Source organism: Mesoplodon densirostris, chromosome 12 (genome assembly GCF_025265405.1).
Source record: "Mesoplodon densirostris isolate mMesDen1 chromosome 12, mMesDen1 primary haplotype, whole genome shotgun sequence".
Taxonomy (NCBI): domain Eukaryota; kingdom Metazoa; phylum Chordata; class Mammalia; order Artiodactyla; family Ziphiidae; genus Mesoplodon; species Mesoplodon densirostris.
Genome location: NC_082672.1, coordinates 53,969,391 through 53,984,144, shown reverse-complemented (window position 1 = coordinate 53,984,144; position 14,754 = coordinate 53,969,391).

The following is a 14,754-nucleotide window of genomic DNA, read 5'->3' as shown; positions in this document are numbered from 1 at the left end:
GATCCCAGGTTTCACCTTTGGGAGATGAGGTGGATGGTGGTGTCACCAGTTGGTATGAGCAAGGTGGGAAGATGTCCAGGATTGCGTAGGGAAAAATATAAGAAGTTCAATTTCAGAAGTGATGCATTTCAGTTGTTTAGGGACATTTGTGGGGAAAATGTGGATTGTGCAATAAGAAATGAGCTATTTCTTCAGGAGTTTGGGAAACTGAGACATAGATATGAGATGAGATAGTGATGGAGATGGAGATAGATATCAAGGTAGAGCAGGTAAGAGTGAGAGAAGAATATGAATGAAACAAGAACACACTCAAGGATCCTAACATCTGAGCGATGGACAGAGAAGACTGATCCAACAAGAATTCTTAGAAAGAATGTTCAAAGACGTAGAAGATGAACCAAGAGAGGGTGGTTGTCAGGGGCGGCAAAGGAAAAGAGAGGGAGTGGCCAGTTGTGTCAAATGCCCCAGGAAGACCAGGAAGGAAGGGACTGAGAGAGTCCACTGAATTTGGTGTCAGGAGATAACCAATGACTTTACCAGAAAAGGTGTCAGAAGCAAAGACTCATTTTCAGAGGAAGGTGTGAATAGATGTGAGGCGTGAACCATGACTATTGTTGGGAAGCTTGAGGACACTAGAAAGGAGAGGATGAGGTAAAAACTGGGGCCAATGCTCCCTTCCTGTAGAATGGGCAAGATTTAGAAAAGTTGAGAGGCTGAAGGTAAGAAGTCCCTTGGGTTCCACGTATAAGTGGTATCACATGGTATTTGTCTTTCTCTTTCTGACTTACTTCACTTAGTATGATAATCTCTAGTTGTATCCATGCTGCTGCAAATGGCATTATTTCGTTCTTTTTTATGGCAGAGTAGTATTCCATTGTATACATGTACCACATCTTCTTTATCCATTCATCTGTCAATGGACATTTAGGTTGTTTCCATATTTTGGCTAGTGTGAATAGTGCTGCTATGAACATAGGAGTGCAGGTAAACCAACTATATTTCAATTAAAAAAAAAAAGAAGCCCCTTGGGAAGGAAAGAATACATACAATGTCTCCAAGAAGGAGAGAATAAACACAAGGGAGGTACCAGCCTCAACAGGAGGCCTAACACCTCAGTCACCATGAGAAAGTTCTTTCTTAGCTTTTGGAGTAAAGTATTTATGATGTTTTCATGCTGAAATCTTTTATTCCATTATTCACCTAAAAATATTCCTATGTCCCCACTTGAAAACATCCTCAGACTTTGTTTTTAGATATGAGACCAAATCTTGGTGAAAAGATGTAGAATTAGGGGGCATGGTTGAGGTGTAGTAAGATGAGGCTGGGGAAGGCACGGGCTGGAGACCCAACTCTGTCGCTTCTATATTCCCTGGCCTCTCAGGGTCTTGTTTCTTCACCTTTGACCAACCTACACAACAGGGCTCCAGAAGGGTCAAATGAGACCAGCTCTCTGAAAGCTCTTGGTAAACTAGTGCAAGGCAATGTTAGCAGCAGTGTCCTGTTTCCTGGTACCTGAGTCTGTCTTGTCCTGTTTTGACTTCCAGGGCCCCCGTGTTTTAAATGAGGTAACACATGCAAATAAAGCCCCTAAACGTTGCTTGGCACAGGTAGGTACATGATAAAATTTAATGATGATCAGGCTTTCCTCTACATCCTCCCACCGCCAGTCCCCTAGGATGCCCCAACAAGCCGTCCAGATACTGTGTGACCTCCTGTGGTGTTCACTTTACACCCTTTCTGGAGCATGTCACCCTGCCCGGAATGAAGGCTCACTGGTCTTGTGTCACATTTCCTCACACCCACACCTTCTGAGCAGCTATTACAATGAAGCTCATCTGTTGAGCTCTCACTACAGCAGTGATGTCTGCTAACATTTTAAATGATTACTCCTCCCAAGAGTATTCACAGTTTAGTATGGCATGAATCTTTAGCCTAGTAATGTACCCTCTAATAGTGGAATATCAGGTAATATGTTAGGCAGCTTAATACATTGCAAATTAAATGAAGTTCAAGCTTGATATATTCGATACGACTAATATTTTCCATCATAAATGGGAAACCGAAGCTGAATGTTCCTTGGGAGTGTCCTATGTTAGAATTCTTATTATTCATATTCACATTTACTGTTTGTTTATACCACAGACAGCCCTTTCTGAAAAGGACTTGAGTCACATTTTCCTTACAGCTAACCCAGCCATGAGATTAACTTCTAGCCAATGAGATGTAAGTGGAATTGATAGGTACAACTCACAAGTCATACTCTTTAGCATAATAGATGTGATGGGATGCAGATGTAGTGGCAGGAACTGAGGCAGCTTTTGGAACCCAGAGGGGCTGTGTGTTTAGGATGGCAGAATCTCTGTACTAGCCCTGGACTGCTGACCATTGAGCTATTACTTTGCTGAAGCTACTGCAGTTTTGGACTTTTTGCTTCACCAGATTAGACTGTACCCTACCAACACAGAAACTGGTATCTAGAAGTGGAGTTCTGCAGTAGAAATAGAAACCCTAATAATAATGCCTTAATGGTCAAGCAACAGACACTGAGGATAAAGACTATGAAATCTGTTAGCTCTTGACTTTTGTCATGGTAAAGCTACCACCAGTGGTAGATGACTAGTAACTGACAATCTTAGCAAAGCCTTAAAGAGAGGTTAACTCAGGTGTAGCTAGCCATCTTCCAAGAGATCTCTGCTCTCAGAAGTTCTCTCTTGCCTGCAGGCTACAATGTAAATTGAATGAAAGTCTAGTGATTCAAAGGTTTGAAAAATACATCTACTTTTTTACCACCAAATACAGTGAGAGATGAGACTGTAACACCAAGCCTTCCTCAGAGCCTGATATTGAGTGTTCCCTACTAGACAATGGGGCCACTCCCACAGTAAAGATTAAGGGTGTTGCCTTCTCACTCAAAGCTATTGTTTCAGCTGGCCTTTAGAGAGTCTCCAGCAATATGAGAGAGAGGAGACCAGGAAATGAAAGAATAGAATCTATCTGGAACTGACAGGAAGCAAGTAGACCATAAGTCTACTAGGCTTTAAGGGAATTGTATGGCCAAAAAAACCACAAGCCTGCCCTGAAAAAGACGGTGGCCATCTGAACCTTAAAGTAATCCCCAGCCTCCTAAACCTTCACCAGCAGATAACAGGTTATGCCCACTTTATAAGTGGCCATGAAGGATAAAGGCAAGAAAACCTCCCACAGGACCAGAGAGTTGCTCCCAGCATCCCAGTCTAACCGAGGGGCCCTGCATTGCCAGGGTACAGAACCTGCAATTCCCATCTGGTGCGGTGTGACAGTTACCATGGATGAGTGGCTGCTCTATGTTCATCATTTTTCACTTCTCTGAATGGGAGTTGATATTGTGGTTATCCACAATAAAATAAAGCTTTGTTATTGTGGTAGTTTGGGTGGAAGGTGGGGCTGAAGATAACTTCCCTCTTAGTTTCTAGGTCACCAGATTACAGGAGTTAGAGCTAGACTCGATGGAGAGGATGATACATTATGCAGAGATTCTGGACTTTAAGCCAGTGGAGAATGTTCTGTGTGTGGGAAGAGGGTGCATGTGGATATTTGGATGGCCAGAGGAGCCAATCCTGGCAGATACTGAGTTTGTCCACCAATATCTATGCCTCTTCTTTATCGTCAAGCTCTTCACATCCTCCCTCAAAAGCAGGCATGGCCATGAGACTAATTTCTGACCATTGGGAGAAATTAGTGAACAGAAATAATGTAAACCACTTCTGGGTTCCCGTGCCCTTTGTCCCTTGGAACAATCACTTTGAACCCAAAGATAGAAGTCATGTGTCAATGATGGCAGAGCTTCCTACCAGCCCTGGATCATCTATGTCTGGACTTTCACACAAAATAATAATAAATGCCCAATCCATTTAAGCCACCGTGTTTTGGGTATCTTTGTTACAGCAGCTTAGGCTAACACACTCTACTTACTAGAAAGGAGAAAGTTGGCTAGTTTTGTAAGAAAAGGCTTTTTGTTCTTTCTGGCTCTCAACCCAAAAAGAAAATTTTCAAGTGTAGCCTTATATGGAGTGTCCTGTGGACAGTATCTTTGGCAACAACTTATAAAAAAATCAGAAGCTTCATTTGCAAATATTTTCTCCCATTCTTAGGGTTGTCTTTTCATCTTGTTTATGGTTTCCTTTGCTGTGCAAAAGCTTTGAAGTTTCATTAGGTCCCATTTGTTTATTTTTGTTTTTATTTCCATTTCTCTAGGAGGTGGGTCAAAAAGGATCTTGCTGTGATTTATGTCATGGAGTGTTCTGCCTATGTTTTCCTCTAAGAGTTTGATAGTGTCTGGCCTTCATTTAGGTCTTTAATCCATTTTGAGTTTATTTTTGTGTATGGTGTTAGGGAGTGTTCTAATCTCATCCTTTTACATGTAGCTGTCCAGTTTTCCCAGGACCACTTATTGAAGAGGCTGTCTTTTCTCCACTGTATATTCTTGCCTCCTTTATCAAAGATAAGGTGACCATATGTGTGTGGGTTGATCTCTGGGCTTTCTATCCTGTTCCATTGATCTATATTTCTGTTTTCGTGCCAGTACCATACTGTCTTGATATTTGCAAATGAAGCAACTGACAAAGGATTATCTCCAAAATTTACAAGCAGCTCATTCAGCTCAATATCAAAAAAACAAACAACCCAATCCAAAAATGGGCAGAAGACCTAAATAGACATTTCTCCAAAGAAGATATACAGATTGCCAACAAACACATGAAAGGATGCTCAACATCATTAAGCGTTAGAGAAATGCAAATCAAAACTACAATGAGATATCATCTCACACTGGTCAGAATGGCCATCATTAAAAAATCTACAAACAATAAATGCTGGAGAGGGTGTGAAGAAAAGGGAACCCTCTTGCACTGTTGGTGGGAATGTAGATTGATAGAGCCACTATGGAGAACAGTATGGAGGTTCCTTAAAAAACTACAAATAGAACTACATATGACCCAGCAATCCCACTACTGGGCATATACCCTGAGAAAACCATAATTCAAAAAGAGTCAGGTACCAAAATGTTCATTGCAGTTCTATTTACAATAGCCAGAACATGGAAGCAACCTAAGTGCCCATCAACAGATGAATGGATAAAGAAGATGTGGCACATATATACAATGGAATATTACTCAACCATAAAAAGAAACGAAATTGAGTTATTTGTAGTGAGGTGGATGGACCTAGAGTCTGTCATACAGAGTGAAGTAAGTCAGAAAGAGAAAAACAAATACTGTATGCTAACACATATATATGGAATCTAAAAAAACAACAACAACAACAACAATGGTCAAGATGGGAATAAAGACACACACCTACTAGAGAATAGACTTGAGTACACAGGGAGGGGGGAGGGTAAGCTGGCACAAAGTGAGAGAGTGGCATGGACATATATACACTACCAAACATAAAATAGATAGCTAGTGGGAAGCAGCCGCATAGCACAGGGAAATCAGCTCGGTGCTTTGTGACCACCTAGAGGGATGGGATAGGGAGGGTGGAAGGGAGGGAGACGCAAGAGGGAGGAGATATGGGGACATATGTATATGTATAACTGATTCACTTTGTTATAAAGCAGAAACTAACACACCATTGTAAAGCAATTATACTCCAATAAAGATGTTTAAAATAAAAAAATCAGAAGCAGTTCAGAAGCAGTTTGCACATGACCATCCTCCACTCTCTCACCTTTTTAAAATGTTAAAGCCAAAAGCATAACTTTGAAGAGCAGCTCAATGAAAGCAGTACTTTAGGAGGTTAAGAGGTACAAAGTACTATGTATAAAATTAATGAGGTACAAGGATAGATTGTACAGCAAGGGAACATAGCCAATATTTTACAATAACTCTAGGTAGAGTATAATCTGTAAAAGTTTCAATCACTATGTTATACACCTGAAACTAATATAATATTGTAAATCAACTATACCTCAATTTAAAAAAAAGCATACAAAAAAAAAAGAGCCTCCACTAGAGTGTTTCAAATGTGGTCTTGTGGGGGGTTGGGGCTGGGGGGACTTGATCCTAGGATGGAGATTAAAACCTTCAGGAGTAGCAGAATATACAGCATGTTGCCCAAACTAAGTCATCTAAAACCTCTCCAGGAAACTCCAGCAATGGCGGTGTGTATTTGATGTCACTTTGGAGGTCTGTGGAGTGAAGAGGGGGGTTAACATTCTATCAGGAGACCAGAGAAGCACGACTAGTGTTCTCCAGTGCGTTACATCTTACCCTGTCCTCGCTTGAACGGGACTAAAAAGCTCTGGCTCGCGCGAAGTCAGGGGTCTGCTTAGGATGGGCTCAACCACAGGTACCAAAGCTGCCTTTGGCTTCAGACTTCTTTCCACCCGGAGGCATTGTGCCACTCTCTGGGCCTACAAACAGTGCAAGAAGTGGACCCTATGCTTCTTCCATCTTTTCAGGATAAATCTCAGAACCCAGAACACAAAGAGCTCCCCTTTGAAGCACTGGTCCTTGGCACTTGGCCACCCAAAGAAGCCTTCAAAAGCCAATCCTCTATTTCACTGTCATGAAAAAGCTATTTTCTATCCTAGAATTCAGAGTGTATTTTACAGTAAAATAACATAAAACATTTTCATCTGCCTTCCTGATTGTTTTATAGAATTGCTGGTTTCTAAGCTGCATTATTTCAACATCAATTAAGAAAAATAAACGAGAGACTCTGGGTAGACTTTTGCTTATGAGCACATATAAGCCTCTAGTTCTATAGAACTGTCTACAGCAGGACAGCTGATTCAGACCTGGAATATTTTCAAAACAAGTGTTACTCTGACACCTGCTTTACCCATAGACAATCTTCTACAATATTTCTGTGGATTTTCAACCAGCCAAACAGTAACCTTCTGGCTATCTGAACATGTAGGCTTTCTCTATGGGGTTATTTGATTTTATACAATTTAAATACACAAATTATCTGCCAATGAAACTGATTTTGGATTCAGAATAATATCGAGCCCCATTTTTATTGCATATTTAGTATCTGACCATTAGCTTATTTGGGACATCAGAAGCTTTGGGGGGAAAAAAACAAACGATTCAAGGATAAATCTTCAAATCTTCTGGAGTAGCAGAATACACAGAGTGCTTCCCAACCCATGGCATCTAAAACCTCTTCAGTAAACTCGAGCAATGATAATGAGGGTCTCGAAGGTGTGTCTTTTATGTTACTTTGGAGGTCTGTGGAGCAGATGGGGGGTGTTGATATTCTATCAGGAAACAAGAGAAACCTCATGATCATAAGAACACTGCCAAGGAGGCTCTTTGTTTCCTATTTGTTGCACAGTGTAAACACATCTAAACACTTCTCAGTTCATGTTAACTGAAAAAAAAGCTGCATACAAAACTATACACATAGTGTTTGTGTGTGTGTGTGTATGTTTATAATTTGGAGGGTGAGTGTGAGGATACTTTTTATTATCTTCTTAGTACATGTTTGTATTCTTGAAAGAAAGACATCTTACTTATACATTGACAAAAAACACTTTAAGAAATATCCCCCTCCAATCTGCCAGAATTTTATAATAGAGGGATTGGGCTGATATTACTTAAACCCAGTGGCCTGGCCAGTTTTAGCATCTTTAAAACTGTGACAATCAGACATTTTGTCCTTCTTGATGTGAGGCAGTTAGACACACATAGCATCTGCCGGTGAAATATTCTTTGTCACCTACCCTCGCCTTCCCCCTGCAAAAAAACTAACTTTGAATCAATCAAGCCTCAAGATCTAATTGCCAGTTTACAGGAAATACAGAAGTTAGAGAAACAAGTTAAAAGATATTACTAGGGAACAATCTACCAAATCCAGAATCATGCGGGTATTCCACATGATGAAGGATCTGGTTTCTTCAACAGAAGAAAAAAATGGCTAAGAAAAAGGAAAATAATGGTAAAGTTTGAAAGGGATTTATGAGAGTTAATGATTAAACGCAATGCATGGACCTTGTTTCAAACTTAATTCAAAGAAACCAACTATAAAAAGATCTTTTTTAGGAAATTGGGGAAATACAAATATCAAGTGGAAATTGGATCTCTATTAAGAATTAATATGAAATGTTGATTGAGGAAGAAAAAATGCCAAGGAAAATAACTGTCAACCTAGAATTGTATACCTAATGAAACTGTCCTTTGAGAGGAAGGGTGAAATAAAGATATTTTCAGTCTAACCACCATCCTCTCCCCGAATACATCACTACATTAAGGTGAAAAGTAAGAGCATCAGAGGATTAAATATTGTCTCCTTTTATATCAGTTGAGACTGTGATATAATTTGGCAGTTTCTGTCCTGTTATAATTCTTGCAGAGGGATTAAAATCCAAGTTTTGCAGCAGCTATCACCAACTATTGATGTAAAGTACAGAAAACATGTTCCTCACGGTGATGACTAATGTCCAAAAGACCAAAGGGAAATAGCATAGATAGATATGAAAATAAGATGATAAATAAAAGCTGAAAACAGACTCCTTTTGTTTTCTTTACGATGAATATAGTTTTAGTTAATAAATCAATATGCCTGAATTTCAGTTGTTCCTCAATCAAGATTTTGGACTAAGGGATGAAACCTTCCCTTTGATAGAATATTAACTCGGAGCTCAGCCTTCCTCCACCTGTTCCCCGTGGAGGGTCAGGGATCCTGGGGAAGGAGCTAGAAGGTCAGTCCCACAATGGCAAAGATTTTTGTGTTGTTCAATGATGTGCCCCAAAAATCTACAGCAGAGACTGGAACACAGTAAGCACTCAATATTTAGGGGTTGAATTTTTAAATGTGCACCATAAATAAAACATATTAAAAGAGAGACCATGAAAGCTAACCTGGGGCTTCCAGTCTTCACTTAGCAAAGAAGATAGTGGAGGAGGAGCCACTGAGGGTTCTTCTGTGCTTTTGTGTGCAGGCCTACCCTGGAGAGCCCTTAGGATAAGAAACATGCACATGTGGTGGGGGGAAATGATATAAAAATGAGGGCTTTGTGAATTAATTGAGTTGCTGGGTAGAGAATCTAGGCTGCCATACAGTATCTTATTCTCCCTTCTGGACATGAGGTCAAGGACTACAGGAGAAGGTCAACTCACTCCATCTTCAAGATTTCTTTGTAGGAGGTTGAAGTTCACTGTCAGTGAGTAGAGTGGTAAGATTCCTGTTTTGGTGGAAATATGGAGATCTGGAGCAGCCCAGTGTAGATAATGAGGGAGTTTGTTGTATATTGAGTGGATAACTCAAATGGATAACCTAACTCTTTCCTACAAAAATCTATGTCCTAGCCAGCATTATACCCATGGTGATAGAGGAAGGGCATATTTACACATGTGTTTTGATTAATATCATATGCACATTCAACCTGCATCTGCAGACCCTTAGCCCACATCTGTAGTCCATCCAAGTCCATTTATTTATATTGAGATCTGCAGATTTCATAGGGAAATCCATAGATTTGTAGATCTCTTCTTAAAGAGCACCATCCTACCCAACAAATTCGACTTGGGAAGCTTGGCATGAAAACTCCTATGGGCTTAGGAGAAGATCTGATTCTGGGCACAACTCAGCACCCCAACAATCCCGTTGTCAGCTTATCCTTGATATTTTAGCAATTGTAAGGTTCTCCCAATTTGCAATACATTTCAAAGATGTTGGAAAACAACCAGTGTAGACTTGTTGAACATAAACACTCTCTTCCCTACTTATGTGAAAGTTTTTTTGCAAACATCATGGCCATGACAATGGCTGTAAATGCCATTAATTTTTATATGTATTTAATAACTCAGTTTATACTGATTTAATGGGGGAAAGGTCCTTTATAGGCTGGTACAATCCAACTAATCAGTTTACCTTGAGTCTCCCTAGCTTGCCAAAAGGAGTTTTCATTTTAATGGGTGTGACGTGAAAAGATGAGGGAAGTGCCCTTCTGCAGTGCTTTGAATGTTTTTGTCATTAAGTTGCCATGAATGTCTTGATTGTACCATCATGTTAATAGTCTGCTCTGAATTAGGAGGAAATTTTATTTCATAACACTTGTCACCAAAGACAAGTACATCTCACCACCCATCCATAACATGTATAAACATATAAAAAATCAAATCCAGGTGCACAGTTAAACCTGAGATCTTAAGATGGAACAGGTTAGACTAGTAGAAGGAAGTTTTACAGGGTTTTGATATTCCTACTTTGCAAAGGGTAAATAAAAGTCTGTCACTTGACACAAATTTGCAAGGATGGTCAAGCAATTTTTAACAAAAAAGAATAAAGTTGGGTGAGGGGAAAACAGATGCTATCAGATACTGAGACCTACTATAAGGCTATGGTAATTAAATGTGTGTAAGTGCTCAGGAACAAAAAGATAAATCAGTTAAATGGAGAATTCAGAAGTATATGAAAAAAATTATAGCTTGAGAAAATGAATGTTATATAAATTATGGCCTCAAAAGCAGGGGATTATCAAAAATCTAAAACCATTCATTGATGTAGCTGTCCCCAATAATTCTTTACTGTACCCTCAGGTATTATTCAAGGATAATGAAAATGTGTGTTTATTAGAAGCGCCTATAACAAAGGCAGAAAACTGGGGCCAATATAGATTCTTTTGATTGGTGACCTACACTTGGAGGGTTAGAGCCTTCCGAGTATCCCATGGCAATAAAAACCACATAATATTGTATGTCATTCAAGCTGTGACACGCTGGAGAATAACAGGGACTTTATTAATAATTATGGTGAGAGAACACATAATTCTGGACCATCCTGGGAAAAGCAGAACATACCAGCACGGTATCTATGCTCATATAATGCCAGGGACTCCATATTAATTCTAAAGCCCTTGGGAGCACTTTAATTTCTAGAGTTGCCCCCAGGGATCCAGACCTAGCTTTGGGTGAGTCCGTACATTCTGTTGTGGCCCAAAGAATGTGGATGTAATTGTTCCAGAATCACATCATTCTTTACTTCCCTTCCATACCCCACCATCTTTAAGTTCTTTCAGTTTCCTATAGGAAGCAGGAACCGGGGTACATTTCTTAGGTAGAAAGATGAACTCTTGATCCCCTTGTAGCCTTCCCAAACTGACTAGAAGGCTAGCATTTTCCAGAACCAATCCATTCCACCATGAATTGAGCTAACCTGGTCAAAAATAAGGTTATAAACTAAATTTTCTACATATGTTATATGGTTTTATCATTTTCAGGCCAAGACATTTCAAAGCTGGTAAGATACCTGGACACATAAAGAAGAAGGGAAGGGAGCAGGTGGGGAATTAAAATTTCTTGAACCCCTAGAACATGCCGGGCACTGGGTTTGATGCACTCTAAAGATTGTCTCATGTCAATCATCCCAGGAACGCTATGAGATAGGTGTTTTATACTCATTTTTAAGATGGAAATGTTAAGCCTCGAAGATGATAACTTGCCTAATATCACACAGCTCTTAAGAGCCAGCTAAAGGAACGTTTGTTACCCTATGCTTTCCCACCTCCACCCGAGTTTCTTCATTTTGTTATTGGCTTCATCCTACCCAGTGTTCCAAGTGATAATGATTGAAACTTCCTTTAAGACACAACCATTGGAGACACATCCAACGGAGAGGAAAATGCGAAATCTCCCAGTGCTGGAAAGGCAGAAACACCACCAGCTGGTCATTTGAAAGAAAGAAACTACTTAAAGAAAAACTTTAAAAATGTAGTTTTCTTTCCCAGACTACTACACTGCAGTTTTGTACACTGACAACAAACTTTTCGGTACCGTGGCTTCAGCATATGTGCCGACTTCTCAGAACTTATCATTTTTCTGCTCACCCCCTAGAGTCTCTATCACCCTGGTGGTGAGTCCTGTGCTTAAAAGGCCGATGCTCCCCTAGTGTTAGATGTGCTATTTACATGTGACCACATCAGTTGCTTTGATTCTCAGTTTCCTGTACATCTGGCTGAAGAATGGCCGGATGGAAAGTTGGGGGGGATGGAGTTGTACACCAGGCCATAGTACACAGTGGCTGCAGCATGCTGGATTACATACCAGATTTTTAAACTGCATTCTAAAGTTGAGTTCACACTCTGCATCACCTCACTGGTGTTGAATTTGGGGTGTCCTGAGTCAGGCCGATAAGCTCCTGTGCTTTTTATCTGGTAGTTCATCATCTCCGCTTCTGATAGTTCATCTCTACGTTTGGTCTACATCTCTCTCTCTCTCTCAGTCTCTTTCAATTAGGCTAGATCTCATCAGAGATATACTGAACTTAAAACAAGTGCCTATGGTTAAAAACTCTAAAAGAGTCTGTGCATAGTTCACTAGGTTTTTATCACAACTCCCCTCCCCCACAATAAATACTGGAAAATTAGAAAGCAGCTCAAGAAAAACTGTTTTGAAAGGTGCATAGGTTTGACTTTTTGGTGTGGGCATAGCCATATTTAAGTTATAGGATTATCCATTGTGCTCAGAAATTATAATAAACAGGATACTTGACAAACAAGGATATTGGAATCATAGAATTGCGTCATTGTTCATTAGAGAAAACAATGACCCTTATGATGCTGTGCGTGTACAGAACGACATTATCGTTTATTCGGAGCACAAGCACAAATACGGAACAGACGAACTAATGAGTTGAGATGTCATCAGAATTTCCATGGGTTACATTTACAGCTCAGAATTGTAGCTTTATTGAATGGTGCCCAAACATTCTTACTTTATAATAGCATTAGTGACAATTCACTTGGATAATCCTATTTGTTTTCATTTATTTTAATGAGGTAGCTGGGGACGGTAACCTGCAATGGAAAACTGGGGAACAGGCGACAGCATGATTTGAAATGACTCTTGAATTGAAAGGTAGCTAAAAGCTAAACTAAATGCTTAGATACACAGTGGTTATCCAGCACTGTATACTTTACTCTAAAAACAGTGAGGCTAAAGTGCCAATTTTAAGAACCTAGGACCTTATTACCTTTTAAAACGTTTCCTGCATGGATGAATGGATAATAAGGACTAATTTGCTGCATTTTTGTGGCCTGCTTCCACATGTTGTATCTCCCAATGATTTCTTTATGGAAAAGAGTGTGCTGGGCACAGCACATTTTTTTTTTCCATGCAGTGATCATATGTCTATGATTCATTAAATCCTTCAATATATACACACAGTCAGTGGTGATGCAGACGGCTAACGGGTATGGATATTTGCCAAGCCTTTAGCTGTCCCAGTTTATAAAGGGGGTTTCTAACATTGAGAACTTCAATTATGTCACTTAAACCCATCAACCTTTTCCCCTTGACAAATGCTATGAATCTTTTGGATTTTTTATTTCTATAACATCTGATGCCTGGAGTAAAAAAAAAAACCCTTCCGACATTTTAATTTTCCATAGAGACTTAGAATGAGAAAACGGAATGTCTGTAAATCTTCCCTATCAATTAAAAATGAAAAGTCTTTCCTCATTCCAGCTTAAAGGCTAAGTCAGCTGGTAAGTAGACCTCTCACATCTTTTTGGAGCCCAGGATAAGAACTGATACTAAACCCTGGTCTTTTAGGCCCAGGGAATAAAGAATAACAAGATACTCCCCCACATAGAACACCATTCTTAGGTCAGCTCCAGGTAGGCCTTGTAAGATCTAGTCAATGTCCAAGTGAAACAGATGTGAGATAAAGGAAAGAACTCCTATTTTATCAGTCCAGGACCAGCCAAGAGACAAACTATACCGACAGAATACAAAGAATTATTTACTAGGTACAGAATTACTGAAGATGCACAAAGGAAATACTAAGTTATCATGGAAATAGGATAGTTACCACCTGTGGGGCTGGGGAACAAAAGGAAGAGATGGGGATTATTAAAACCAGATCCTTAGAGAAAGCCCCAATGGATCCTTCACTCAGATGTCTGAGGCGGGAGCACTGCTCTGATGGTGCTGGGCCTCAGGCCTTGGAGGGTGGGCCCTGCGGAGGGCAGACTCATACCTTCCACAGGGAGGTGGCAGCTGGCAGGTGCTGGACTACCTAAGGCCAGTGGAGGGGCCTCCAGTGTTGGCCCAGACGTCTAAGAAGGAGATGCTGCGGGCCGAGACAGTGTCTCTGAGGGGCTACCCTGAGACTCTTCTGCAAGTTTTGGAAACACTGCAAAGTGGTAGCAAGTGCTCCTACTGGAACCCACTGTCACCGCGTGGGTGAAGAAGTGTTGCTGGCTGATACTGAAGGGAACAGCCAGCAAAACTGGCCTCAGAGGTAGCAGGAGGGAAAAGAAACTCTCTCCTCCTCCAGGCTTACAGTCTCCCTATAGCATTCCCTGTAGGCAGAGCCTAACAGAGAACTAGTAGCAACAGAGAAATAAATGTGTTTGGCAGAGATCCAGCAGAGTATAGAAGCAGAAGGATGGGTTTGATGCTGAGAGACAATAGCTTGATACTGAGAGACAATAACTTTCTACCTTAAACAACTATTGAACAGGAGTGGAATTCTTATGATGGCTCTTACACTTGACTTTGTAGCTCTCCATTCACCACCAGCACCACCACCCTCTCCCCGCCCCTCAGCTCCTCTAGCTAAGAACACTTATTAGTAAAACGAGTCAAGATTTTTTCTTTCTGACTCTGATGCATTATTACATCAGAACCGGAGGGCAATCAAGTAGAAAAGGTCTCTTCTAGAGATTACCTAGATGACGTTTACTTCAGAGAGTTGGTTTAGCATTTGGAGGAAAAAATGTAAGTCTATTTTGAGGAAGGAAAAGGAAAAGCAAACCCTACTTGA